This window comes from Vombatus ursinus, unplaced genomic scaffold, assembly GCF_900497805.2.
Source record: "Vombatus ursinus unplaced genomic scaffold, bare-nosed wombat genome assembly UNPS02014864.1, whole genome shotgun sequence".
Lineage (NCBI taxonomy): Eukaryota > Metazoa > Chordata > Mammalia > Diprotodontia > Vombatidae > Vombatus > Vombatus ursinus.
In genome coordinates, this window is record NW_020954642.1 from 1832289 (window position 1) to 1847312 (window position 15024).

The 15024-nt window shown below is 35.1% G+C and overlaps 1 protein-coding gene across 1 annotated transcript in view; it reads right to left on the bottom strand.

The window, feature by feature from the left end:
* LOC114027950 (cadherin-11) overlaps positions 1-15024 on the bottom strand; it is a 210847-nt gene that overhangs the window by 66610 nt on the left and 129213 nt on the right. The window lies entirely within an intron of this gene.

Here is a 15024-nt window from a genome sequence, read left to right on the forward strand (position 1 = left end):
TTTTAAAGTCAACAAGTTAGAGAAACAGATCTGAACCTGTAGTAAGTTCGCTTTGTAAAAGTATATTTACATGTTTTTAGATACATCCTTCTAAATAAAGTCATCCTTCAATAGCATTTCATGTAACAGACCCGGGTTCTCAAAGAAGATGAGAATAGACTATATCAGGCTCTCCCCAAACTGGAAAGGGCTGGAGTATGGCAAGGATAAGAGACTGAGCATATGTTACCCCAAAACCTAAACTACCTACATGAAAAAGAGGCTTCAAGGTGGTTACCTTGTGATTCAAATAATCAGATTATGATTATAAGGGATTGAGGGGCGGGGGGTGGGGGAGAGTGAGAGATTAGGTTCCTAAAAACTATAGCTGTCCAAAAGTGAAATAGATAACTTCTAGGGGCTATGGGTCTTCCCTCACTTTCTGGCAAAGGCTGGAAAACCATTTTTGAAGATGTTACAGAGGAGATTTCTTCCTTAGGTATGGGTTGGATTAGTGGGGCTTTGGGGACCCTTTTGAGTTTGTGATTGTGTGAATGTTATGGAGATCACAGAAACTCATGAAAATCGTCTAGCATAATATGAAGGTTGGGGTGCATCTATCACCTTTAGTATAAGGCAAAAGTTCTTAATCTGGGGTCTCTAAACTTGTTTTTAAAAATAATTTGATAACTGTAATAAGAACAATAATAGCTCACATTCATATAGTACCTACTGTGTGCCAAGTACTGTGCTAAATGAAAAATGCGAATTTTCTGTAGAGTAAGAACAGCCTGCACTAACGTATTATGCTTTGAATAATTGCTAATTTGAATAATTGAATAATTGCTTTGAATAATAACTCCACAGATCTCTTTGAAACATATAATATAGGCATACACTGAAAAAGTAACATGAATGATAGTCCAGACTCAGTTTTAATATTATCTAGATTTAGGAGAAGATGTAGCCTATATTCAGATCATTTAGCTAAAAATATTCAGAAATATCTAATTTGATCCTCACAATAAGCCCTGGGAGATAGGTACTATTATTATTCCATTTTTACAGATAAGGAAACTGAGGTAATCAATGGTTAAATGACTTATCTACAATCACACAGGTAGTGTCTGAGGTCAAATTTGAACTCAGGTCTTCCTGACTCTAAGTCCTATGCTTTATCCACTGTGCCACCTAGCTGGCTTTAATTAATTGAAATTTTATGTCCATGTAAGTGCTTTTCTTTTTTAATGGCTATGCATTTCAGATTATGCACTTAAAAACAATATTCTCATGAGAAATCCATAAGCTCCAGCAAACTACTAAATAATTGTTAACTATTCAATGATTATGACACACATACAAAAAATGATTAAGAATTTTTCGTATGAGTACCTTTATTAACTGAATGGTTCTCTTGGCCTATTGAAGTTGCTACCAATAATGCATTTTCGGCAAAACAATTTTCAGTAGGATGTCAGGATATAGGGATGGATATTGAAGTACTGAGATGGTGGGGACAGGATAGCTGTTATCTTTCGTAAGACCCAGGGAAAACCCTGGCTACGAGGGCACCTGAGGAGAGGAATGCTTGATTACGTCACCATTGGTAAAGAAAGGGGTAAAGATGTCTGGCAATAGCAATACTGATTCAGAAGGGGTACAATACAGGATTATTTTACAGGGGAGAAGTATGTGAATATAGAACATATTACTTGGTTCAGAGAGAGAATTTTAGAAGGCAGATGCTGCAGAGTGAGTGCTGAGAAGGACAGGGAAAGGTTAGAAATCACGGGGCAGCTGCGGAGACCATGATGTCAGGTCAGGCATATCCTCCCTTATGCTATCACAGGGGCATGCACGAGTACACAGACATCTGGATCAGGCTGAGCTGTTTCTACTACTGCTATTGAGCCCAAACACAATGTGTGCCAGCATTGGGAAAAAATGATGACAATGAATCAGTGTTATTAGCAGAACCTGTCTATAATTGCCTATCTAAATTGTGCCAGATGAGTTTGGTCACACTTCCTGTCCCTAGAGTGCAGGGCCAATGAGAATAGTAATATCAATGTTAATGTCTAACTCCTGCAAGCTAATAAAAATATCAGAGGGACAAGTGGCAGTATCTAGGGAACTGACAGTATACATACGTATACACACATGCATGTCTATGCATGTATATAATATACACATATATGGATAAATATATATGCATGTGTACATTTATATTTACTATATATGCAATCTATACATATATGTGTGTGTGTGTAAAATTTAAACCAACTTATATTTAAATAATGGTTCATGGATCAAAGAGGGTAGGTAGTATTATTTCCATTTTAGAAATGAAAAACCACCATTAAGTTCCTTCCCTATATTTTATTGTAACTTGTTCTTGAAGCATTGGTTTAGAGCTTGTCAGAGAGGAATTTTTATGGTGTTGTAACATAAGAAATGTTTGGAAGAATATCAGGGTTATACAAGAATAGAATCCATTCCCTCATTGATATGGGGCCCAAGTATATGAATGGGCAGTTTTCACATGATGAAGTAGAAGTCACACATAACACAAACATGTATACACATGTGTGTATGTGCATGTACACATATACACATATCACACAAATCACATACACACACCTATCAAATTGGCAGGTAATAAATGAGGAAATGATAACTGTTGGAAAGTCTTTGGGGAGTCAACTACATAAACATGCTGTTGGTTGAGATATGAATAGGTCCAATCATTCTGGAAAGCAGTTTGGAATTATACACCAAAGTCAGGAAACTATGTGTATACCTTTTTGACTCTGGGACATCAGTACTATTCATATGCCACAAAGATTTCATAGACCGAGGGAAAGGACCCAAATGAACAAAAATATTTATAGCAGCAGTTTTTGTGGTAGCAACAAATTGGAAATAAAGTGAGTGCCCATTAACTGGGGAATGGTTGAACAAATTGGAGTATATGAATGTAATGGAATACGATGGTACTATAGGAAATGATAAATATGACAAATTTTGAGAAATCTGAATTCTTTTAAGAACTCATGTGGAGCAAAATGAGCAGAATCAGAATAATGTCCATGGCAAGTACACTATTTTAAAGAAAAACAACTCTGGAAGTCTACAGAACTACAGACTGCAGCTCAATGTATTGACCAGTCATGACTTCAGAAGTCTGATAATGAAGCTTACCTCCCATCACTTGCTAGAAAGGTGAAGACCAGATGTTTAGAATGTGACTTGCATTTTTTAGAAAAGGCCAGGGCAATGTGTTTAATTGATTAACTTAATTTAATTGATTTTAAATGTGAATAGATTAAATGATCCAATAAAATAAAAAGGGAGACATTAGATAAAACAAAATTCCAAAATCTGTTGCTTATAAGAAAAGTATTTAAAAAATAAAGACATAGCCAGAATAAAAAGGAAGTGCTAGAAAAAAATAAAAATAAAAAAATGCTGACTTAATATTTGCAGTTTTATATATATATTCTTTTTTCTTTTTTGAATATAAAAATGTTCATGATAGTTTATTCAATTCATCATAATTAAAAATAAAAGGTTATACAAGAAAACTTCTCCAAATCCACCAAAAAAGTATAAAGGATTGGAGGCTAACTTGTGAAAAGACTTGAATGGCATAATCAGAAGTTTGGTCCTTCTGTGGCAGAGTAAGGGGAGCCATTGAAGGATTTTGTGTGTGTGGGAACAAAAATGTGAAAATTGTGTTTTGGGAAGATGTTGATGGCAAAAGGTAAGAGTTAAGTTTATCAAGACCAGAAGCGCAGAAAGGGATGTTGGAATAGACCATTAGCAGAGTGACCATGTAGGAAGGTATGGTAAAAGTTAACAGGAAAGGTGAGATGAGTCTACATTCAAATGACGGTTAGAATGGAAATGAAGACATTGACATTAAAGACATTGATAGGACTCAGTAATTGAGGTACATGCATGGGATGAGTAGGCTATGGTGAGATCGATGATTCTAAGCCTTAGAGAATAGCAGTGTAAGAAAAAGGACAATCATTATCAGGAAACAGTTTTTTTTAAATTGGAGATAGTAGTGTTAAAGACGATAATCACAACATGTAAACATGGAAGATACCTTGTGTAATCAAATCCCCTCCCACTTTTTACAGATGAGGAAAATGAATCTCAGAGGTGGTATCCAGGGCTCTTGACTTCAATCACGGCTCTATGCTACATCCCAGTGATAAGTGGGTTTAAATATTCAAAACAAAAGAATCAGCTGTTGAGTGACCAATAGCTGACTGATCTTTAAAATCAGTAGTTTTTGGCCTGTAATAGAATCAGGAGTATAGAATCATGTGAGGATGCATTTGGCAGGAATGCTATTTAGCTGTGTGCCAATAATGGTCATATCCTCAATGCCACAAAGCCAAATAGTCATCCTTTGAATTCCATCAACTTTACTCTGGGCAAGAGCACATCATCCCCAAAGATGAATAACTACCTATGCTATTTTAAGGCCTTCAGGTTAGAAAGTTGCTAAACCCTGTTCTTAGTATTAATCAAACTGCTTGTGTACTTAGCAAGTAATTTAAATTGAACCCTAGCACTAGAATGCATGATTTTAAAGGATAAATTTTTCAATAGGGGAATTTGGAAGAAACTAATCTAAGATGTTAGGCCATAGATCACAGAACCTTAGAATTGGAAGGAATATTAAAACATAATGGATTTGAGTGAGAAGGAGCATTAAATATAGTAGAGGTTAGGTGTTCTTAACTTGACATACACATAGATTTTAGGGAGTTCATAAACTTGGTTGGGGAAAAAATATACATCTGTATGTCAATACAGTTGGTTTTCTTTGCCAAGAGACATACACACGAATATACACCATATATGTGTATATATGTATACATATATTCACACATATAAAAATACATATATGCATACATTTATTTGTTTGGTGGTTTGCTTATGCCTTTAAAAATATTATTTTGAGGACTTTATATGTTTCCTCAAACTGCTAAAGAGGCCCATAAAAAGATTAAGAACCCCAGATCTAGGTTAACACCCCTCATCTTGCACGTAAGAAAACAGAGACCTGAGAAGGCACAGTAACTCTAACAGGATCACAAAGTGCTTTAGTCTCGTTTTTGCATTTGAATACAACTCGGCCACTTTTTCTTTATGTAACAGTCACACTTCCTCTGCCGTACAGATTTCTTGTGCATGATGAGTTCTTAATATATTAATAAAGGACACAAAAGATTTATTTCTTAAATGGACATTACCAGAAACTTTTCCATGTTACAATTTTTAAGTCATAAAGGATGGAAATTTAGGGATGAAGGTTTTCCTCTGTTCTTTTTACAAAAAGTAGACAGAAAGTCAGTTAATATATAACTTAACAATGTTTTCCTTTATAGCAAAATTATATGAACACACAACGAAGATGCCTATCCTACTGACTTGGAGACAAAGAATATATAGCTTTTTATCAGATATTAATACTACTAACCACACTGAATTCCAAGAAAACGTGTTTAAAATGTATATACTGAAAAAGGTCTCCAAAGAACCTCATAGAAATAGGTTTATTAAGAATAAATAAGGTAATATTAAATTGTTATAAAATCAATAGAGCCAAAAACAATCTAGTTAGTATGATCACAGAATTACAGATTGTTAGTGTTGGAAAATGCCTGAGAATATGGAATACTAGAGGTGAATGAACCCTTGTAGATTGCCAGAGCTGGAAATGCGCTTAGAAAATGGACTATCAGAAAATATAATATTCCAGTTAAAATAGACCTTATAAAGTGACATGTGTGGACATAGAGTGTTAAAACATAGAATGAAAAAAGAAAACTTTAAATATCATCCAGTACAAATTACCATTTTACAGATGAGGAAATTGAAGCCCAGCAAAAGAAAATGACTAGCCTAAGGATTAGACACCTAGTCACTGGCTGAGCTGGGAATCATCAAAGTCATTGAAGATCAGATTCAATTGGAAACATATCTGATGCTTCTTTTCACTTTGGTAGAAGGTTATAATCCACCAGCACAGTCTTCAAGAATCCAATGTCACATTTGTGCCACAATGAGGCCAAGTGGGAACTTGAAGAGTTAACTGGTAGGTTATCCTTATTGGAGCAGCAAGGTATAATTGAGAAACATAGGATTATGAGAACAAGAGGACCTGGTTTCAGGTCTAGTGATAGCATTTTAATACTTGCATAATCTTGGGCAACTCACTCAGTCTCTCTGGGCATCAAGTTCCTAATTTGTAAAATAAGGATTTTTGGTCTAGATTCTAGACCAAATCTATATTGTCTCTGAGATTTTCTCCAAATCTAAATTCTATGACCTTACGATAAATGTCAAAGAGGACAACACAATAATAGAAAGACATGCAATTAAGGGTCAGAAGATCTGTCCTGATACTACAGGGCATATGAAATTGAGCAAGCATTCCACTTAGTTGGACCTCAATTTTCTCATATTTATAATGGGAAAATTATTGTAGTTCAGTTGTTTCAGTCATGTCCAAATCTTTGTAACTCCATTTAGAGTTTTCTTGGCAAAGATACTGGGGTGGTTTGCCATTTCCTTTCAATTTACGGAGGAAACTGAGGCAAACAGGGTTAAGTGACTTGCCCAGGGTCACACAGTTAGTAAGTGTCTGTGGCCAGAACTCAGAAAGATGAGTCTTCTTGACTCCAGGCCCAGTAGTCTATCCACTGCACCACCTAGCTACCCCTATAAATAATTCTACTTGACCTTATTAAATTGGTGATATCACTATGCAAATAAGGACTCTTATTTTGTTCACCCTATATTCTGAGGAACAAAATGAATCACAAATGATATATGTTCTTTAATGCTATCTATAAAAAGTCAGACATCAGTCTCTGAAAGCCTATTTTGGAGAATATTCTCAAGCTTTTACACCTGACAACCTACATTGTCCCTAAGCAGTAAGTCAGTCATGGGTGGGTATGTCAGAGAGAGATCACTGCAGGGAGTGTGTAAACCCTCTTATTCGTTCCCAATCATTCTGTCTAAGAAGGGTACGTGTTATGCTTTCCTATAAGGGGATAGACAAGACTTGGAGAGCTTCCTGAGTCAGAGATTACACGACTTGTCAACAGTAACAGTAAGCTAGTTATGTCAAAGGCAGAACTTAAAGTCATATCTTTCTGATTCTCTATCCACTATTCACTTTTCATTAGAAAATGAGAAAATAGACATTTTTAGAAGCATTACATGAAATTTAATTGGGAGTAGTTAACGGCCACATTTTATAAGGATATGTTGAACTTAGAGACAATGTAGCTGGTGTTCTGAATGGTCTCAGAGAGGATGTGCCTAACTGAACCAAGAACACACCACTAAAATCTTTTTCCAATACTTCTTCCAATTCTTTCAAGATTCAGGTAACTTGGATTTTCAAAGACAAAGAAATGAACAAAATATTAACTGAAACTATCCACCCTATGCCAACCCCAAGGAAGTCTCCATGACAAATTTCAAAGGCAATGCCACAGTGTATACAGTACTTAGGTAATGGTATTGGGATTTAAACACATCAGAAGTGGTATAAAATATATTGCCCATGAAATGTATTATCTGGAAATGAACCGGGCATGCCATTGAATGAAAGGAAAGAATAAGAGATGAAAAGTCCATGTGCTATACTGGCTCCACGTAAAGTGTTAAAAAGAAACAAAAAGCAAAACAAAACCAAAGTCTTACAGAAAGGTTGTAGGAGGCCATAGCGGAGAACTCTACATGATGAAGAGGCATGTCTTAAATGATTGTGCACTGTTTCACTGGGTAAGATGCCTGACATCAGTGAAATCATGAATCTCTTCCTGAAGTAAAGTGGTAAAACAAAAAGACCACTAGAAATAGAGTTAAACTATTGGGGTTGAAATATCCTCTCTGCTATTTTTTTTACATGGAAGACTTTTATAAATCTCTATTATTCTGGACTTTGGTGTCCTCATCTATCAAAAGAAGTAGGGCAAGTAATTAGACTAGATGTTCTCTAAAATTGCTTCCAGTTCTCAATCCTACTCATGTATGCATGCATTACAACATATAATGTCCTTCTATTTCTCATTTTTAGAACATTCTATGGTCAGGGAATGCTTTCCAAACAATGTATCACATCCACCCATAACAACCATGTGATGTAGATTATATTATTTCTATTTCTTCAGATGAATAAAACGTCCAGAAGTAAGGTGACTTACTCAGTGTTGCAAAGCTTACAAAAGTTATTGGAGTGAAATCTTTTAATTTACAATTTCCTATTTTAAATAAGCCATGCTATTTCTAGTCAGAGATAGAGGGTTTTAAGTAGCAAGATAGCAAAGTGGAGAGATTACTGTTTGAACTCAGAGGACATGGATCTATATCCTATCTCTGATGTTTACTACCTGGGTAACCTTGGGTAAGTTACTCAAGATAGTACTCAAATCCTTCCTCAGACATTAACTTAGCTGTGACTCTGTCCTGGCCTCCATTTCCTTATTTGTAAAATGAGGCTAATACTAGTACCTATCTATGTCTCACGTTTATTATGAGGACTAAGTCATATAGTATATATAAAGCATATTTCAGATCCTCAAGGGCTATATAAATTTTAGCTATTATTATTATTAACTAACTCCCTTGGGCCTCAGTTTCCTCAAATATTTAATGACGGAACTGGGTTAGATGGCCTCCGAGTCCCTTTTAGTTTTACACCTCTGCTTTTATGAGTTCCTCCTAACCCTTGAAGAAAACAAAATCATACACAATAGGTAGCGATATAATATAGATCATTTAAATGTAATTCATTCATGATCTCAGAAAATGGAATAGAGAAATGATATAACATCTTTTTCTGGTACTGCTACTGGTTTTCATTCTTTAGGATGCCACAAGAAATGATAGAATATTAATCATATTACTTATTTAAATCATAGGGAAAATTCTGCACTTAATTACTTGATTGACCAAATTAGCATCCTTAATGAAGAAGCTTCCATACAGCTAGGCTTTCTGCTGGCTTCAAAGACTGTCCAAAGCCTGGTCTACCCTCTCAGCATTTGCCTAGATATTTATCCATTTCTTTGAAGAGGGAAATTGTTAAGCAAATAAAATTTAACAGGCCTGTATTGACCTGATACCTGAAAAATTGGGTCACTATACTTCTGCAACTATTGGTTTCCTTAGAGGTAAATTGAATTAACCACTGACAAAACTGAAATGCCAAAGAGATCCCATCAGAGAAGGAAGAGAAGTTACTGATTCAAAATAAAGTCACAGTTTTCAACTATCTGAGGCCTTACGTCCTTTTGGAAATGCAGCAAAGGAATGAATACAGTCACTCTCCTACTGTCGACACTCTGGGAGGTCATAGCTATAAAGGGAAGACATTTGGAATGGTCTTCCATAGCCCCAGAAAAATCTTAGTTCCCTGATTACCATACTGGAAATTTCTTTGGAAGTATATCAAACCTCTCACCACATTAGCAGTGAAAGAACTTAAAAAGCAATAGATAAATAGATGGATAGTAGATAAATAGATGGATAGTAGATAGATAGATGTTGTGAAAGGTAATATGAGGACTAAAACTTATTAATATTCATAAATGACGGATGAAGGAATAACAATTTTAGTGTTAGAAGGGATCTGATGGGTTATTGTGATTTAACATCTTACCCAATGCAGGAATCCTCTCTGCAATATGCCTGGCAAGAGCTGGCCCAGACATTGCTGAAGTGCCTCTAGTGACTGGGAAATCATAATATTATTATAAGTTAGTCTTTGCCATTTTTCTGCATGTTTGAGAATACCTGTCTTATATTGAGTAAAATTGGCCCATCATGTAGTGAGAATGAGAACAGACAAAATATTGTACTGATACCTATATAAAAATAACAGAACCATGTCAAAAAAAATTCACAAAATAGCTAATCTTTTCTGGATCGGTCCATTTTTAGTATATGTGCTGCTGAATCAAGAATAGCCAAGTCCCTTATTAGTTTTTATTTCCTCTAGATATATCCCTTTTCTCTAATTGATGTTCACAATAGATCCACAGAAAGTCAAGAATTGGAAGGGGTCTCAGTGTCTTCCTAGTTGAGTTGTTATCATGGCTTGATTTTTTTTAATGTTAATTGACTACTCTAATCACAAGAATGTGATGGAGAAAAAATTAATATGGAATGAGCTTAAAAGTATATCATGAATATATTTTTGCCATGGAGAGTCTGTTGTTAAATACTGACCAACACGTGCCTTGATTTAAGCCAACTCCTGAAAAATCTAGATTTTTCCACGAGGATCTCCCTTTGAAACATCCCCAAAATGTGATTTCCAGTGATGTAGGGGAATCACTACATTTGTGTCAGATCATTCCTTTTTCCCTAGTTCTTTAGAAAGTCCTTCTCATATGGATCTGAAATCTCCCTCTCTGGCCATTCCTTGGAGTTCTCTTCATGGCCATGAAGAAAAAGTCTAAGCCCTCTTTGACAAGACAGGCCTTACAGAACATGTTTGATGATGGTGATCATGTCCTACCCAAGTTTTACTTTGAGAAGATTTTAAGAGAGGAAGAGAAAAGGGGAAAGAAATATTGCTTTTGCCTGATGGGAAGCAGAGGGTACTGAAAGAAGGCTGGACACAACAGAGAGAAACTTCACTCCGTTGAGAATTTTGCTAACATTCAACTCTGCTAGATTTGATTGTCTAGTGGGTATTGGGCTTGAGTGTCTCCCGTGTGTCCAGTGCTGGACTATAGGGTGTATGTTTATGGAGGAAGAAGGTTGGAGATGCTGTTTTATATTTCTTAAAGGTAATTATTCACTTCAGAACACTGTGCTACTTTCTTCAGTTTAGCAGGAAGTCAAGGGAACCCTTTACATATTATCTGTCTTGTAGGCAGGTAATTTCTGAATACAAAATTTTTATGTTTAATGCATCTTTTCCTTAATCTCCACACCTCTGTCTGAAATGATGAGTTCTGATGTGCTGAATATACCATAAAATGAGGTACTGGGGAGTTTGTTTGGCAAGCATATCTTTTTAGCTTGATTAACATACAGATCTTCAAGTTGAATTCCAGTTCCTCAGTATGGCCTTGGGCAAGCCACATTCTCTTTGGGGATTAGTTTCTTCATGTTTAAAATGGAAGTAATACTTGTTACACCATCTTTCTATCAAGGTTACTACGGAGAGCTTATTTTGTAAATTATTAAAGTGTGATGGAATGAGAAATCTGATTTTCTTCCCATTTCTTTTGTACCTTATAAATATACATGCTTCATCACCCCTTTAATTCATTCATTTATTTAACCACCCATCCATTCATTCCTCTATTCATCATCCATCCATCTATCTATTAATTCAGTCAACAAATATTGACTGAACATCTGTTTGGAAGGACCCATGCTAGGAAGTATAGAGGAGAAATAGAATCATAAGGCAGAATCATCAATCTATTGGTGGAAAAAAAGGCATATACACATTTAAAAATAAAATAAAACTTAATCCCAGATAAATGTGCACTATAATAAACAATAAATGCAAAAGAAATTATTCAAAGAAAGGGTTGTAGTGATATGGAAGACTTCTTAGAGAAGGTGGATTTTCCGGTGCTGGTGCTCCAATATACTTTAAAAAGTCAATGGTTAAATTTTCAATGTAAATTTTTACACTTCAGCAATTGTAAAACTTTTAAAATTATAACTTACTTCATTGGTTTATTGATTCTGAGACTTAAAGTGATGGAGAAAATGTTAATTCAGATTAAGCTTAAAAGTATGTCATGAGTGATTTTTCCCCCCCGGGGAGTCTGTTATTAAATATTTACCAGCACACACTTGAATTTGACCAAGGTACTAAAAATTCTAAACCCTCCCTCAGTCAGCTGGGCATGGAACTCAAGCCACTGCATTAAAATCTAGGGTATCTAGCCGCTAGCAATATCAGACAGACCCACTGCAACATGCAAACTGAATCGACCTCAAACATGCGAAACTCATGTCATCAAACCAGGTTTTCACTGACTTTTTTTTGCATAAGGTAATGCTAGATTTGGCAAGGTGGGTTATTATCAAGATCAAATCAAATTTTCTCTGTACTTTAAAAAGCATAAGAATATTAGCTATTATTGTTGTTGTCATAAATCATGTTATAGATAAATGTTATAAACATTATAAATAATGTAATGGCATAGTGGAAAGAACCTTGGATATAAAGTTAGAGAACCTTGATTGTAATTCTTCAACTTACTAATTATGCCTCTTTGGACAAAGTCAGTTCTTTTGTTTGGGGAGCTGGTTTTCTCATTTGCAAAATGATAGAGTTGGATTAGAAGATGATCTCTAAAATCTCTTCTGGCTCTAAATCCCTTGATCTTATAAATTAAATTACTTCTGGGCTGTGTCTGAGCCTGTATTTTTAGATAGTCCTTCAGCTTCATTTACGCTATTTTCTTTTGAACATCTTTTGCAAAACCTTTGAAATCAAATGACCACAGGAACATGAGTAAGTGAAAGATTGCCTGGCAAGGTATCAACTGTGAGACAGCCCGAATAACAAAGTCATCAGAGGCATGTTTAGCCCAGGCAGTTACAGTTGAAGAGATGGGCAGTGCCTATGATTCTTGTCAAGTCTAAAGTACTCTTGTTCTGGAGAAGTCAATGCCAACAGACTAGAGAAGGACAAGTGCAACTACCAGGTACAAGAAGCAAGAAGGAGGTCCTACAAGCTTTATGAAAGCTAACTTCTATTTATATAGCCCTTTCTGACTTAACTAAGCATCCATTTGCTTCCATCATCTCATTTAATCTTTCCAAACTTCAAAAAAAAATAACTAGCATTTATATAGCACCTTAGGTTTTGCAAGGCATTTATTTCATTTGATCCTCACAGCAGCACTGAAAGGTAGGTGCTATTATTATCCCCATTTTACAATTGAGGAAACTGAGGCAGATGGAAGCTAAGTGAATTACCCAGGGTCACACAGCTACTCAGTGTCTGAGGGAGGATATGAACTTACATCTTTCTGACTCCAGGTTCAGCATTCTATTGCTGTGCTCCCTACTTCCCTAATAATAACTGACAATCATACAGTCACTTTATGATTTACATCTCAAATTCTGAAAATCTGTGACAATTTAAAACTGATACTCCCAATATCAGCACATTATACACACACACACACACACACACACACACACATTCCTACACCAATGTTGCATGTTATCTTTACAGCAGCCCTGTGAGATAAATATTAAAGTTATTATTGCCTACATTTTAAGAGCAATTAAAAAACTCTCTTGGTCATGGAGAATGTCTAAGGTGGGATTTAAATGTTTTATGACACTAGGTCAGTGATTATATCAAGCTGTCTCTCATAATAACCCTATATTGAAAATATTACAAATATTATCAGCAAACCATGTATGATCTAGGACATGTCACATCTCTTTCATATTCCTCAGTATGCTCACCAATGAAATGAAGGTATTCAACTACATCTTCTTTAAGGTTCCTGTCAGTTCTAAGAGTCTATGTTCTAATCAACTTAATAAATCCACGGAATAATTTTCCCTACACCCAATTTAAAATAATACCTGATACTCCCAAAATGAGAATGACATTATTCACAAAATGCAGACACTCAACATGGTTATTTGTAAAATTGTTAAAATTAATTTTTTTTTAATTCCAGATTCTCTTCTTCCCACCTTTCCCTGCCCCACCCATTGAGAATGTAAGAAAAGTAAAACCTATTATAAATGGTCAAGCAAAACAAATTCTTGCTTTAGCCAACCCCTAAAAAAAAAATGCTTCAATTTGCACTGAGTCCATTCCTTCTCCATCTGGCAGTGGGTAAAATGTTTGTCACAAGTCCTTAGGAAATATGGTTGGTCATTGTATTGGTCATCTGTAAGATTTTTGTTCATTGCTACCATTCTGTGTTCTATTAACTCATTGAGCTCTAATATTTTATCTTTGATACTATAATATTCCATTTTGTAAAAAAAGACTGTTCCAGTTGTAAATAGTCTTCTAAATAATGTAATTTTTCTATGCTTTTCCCCCAATATACATTTAAAAAATATATATATTTCTCTCAACCTCAATAAAAAAAAATCTTCAGACTTGGAACCCAGTTAATCTGATTTAACTCTAGGCCTAATGTCAATATAAATAGTTGGCTTAGTAATGAGTACCAGGGAAAGACTGTGGAGTAAGCAAGGGGCAGAACGGAAAAGGTGCAGAAGAAACATCAAGAAAAAGAAGAGAGATGCTCTTGTAGTTTTAATATCCATAAATGCAAATATTTATTAAGGTCAAAGATAACCCAAAGATGTATTTTAGATTTTTCACAGAGAGAATGGTCAAAGCATGTCAGTAGTTATTAGAAAATGAACTACAAGGAGTATGGCCTAAGGATTAAAAGGTTATATGCTGTGCTAGTTGATTTCAAAATGAGGAATGATGTCTCTTTCATCCCCTGAGTAGACAGCAACCCAAAGGAAAACAAAACACAAAAAACAAGAAAACGCACATGACCTTTGGACTGTGATGAGCCAAATAATCAGTGTGAGCCATGTTTAAGATTCATGTGTTCTTCCCAGGGTGCAATATGTTGTGATACCTTAGATAATATTGTTTTACCAAAGAAGATGAAAAGACTCTGGGCCCATATCTATTTGTATGTGTTATTTACATTAGAGTGAAGATTTCTTTTATATAAGAATTGGAATAAGAGGCTGTTTAAGGTGACTCCCAACTCTTAAATTCTGAGATTTTGTGACAATATAAAATTATGGAGAGGAAAAAGCTGAAAAATCCTATCTTAATATTCTGAGAAATATAATAATATGTAATCTACTATGGACTGAATTGTGTATATGTATGTAATATATATACACACATTTATACACACATATGTGCACATGTACTTATATTTTTATATATTACAATATATGTATATTTATCTATCTATCTACCTACCTTCCTACCTATGGTTACTATTCCATCAGCAAGGA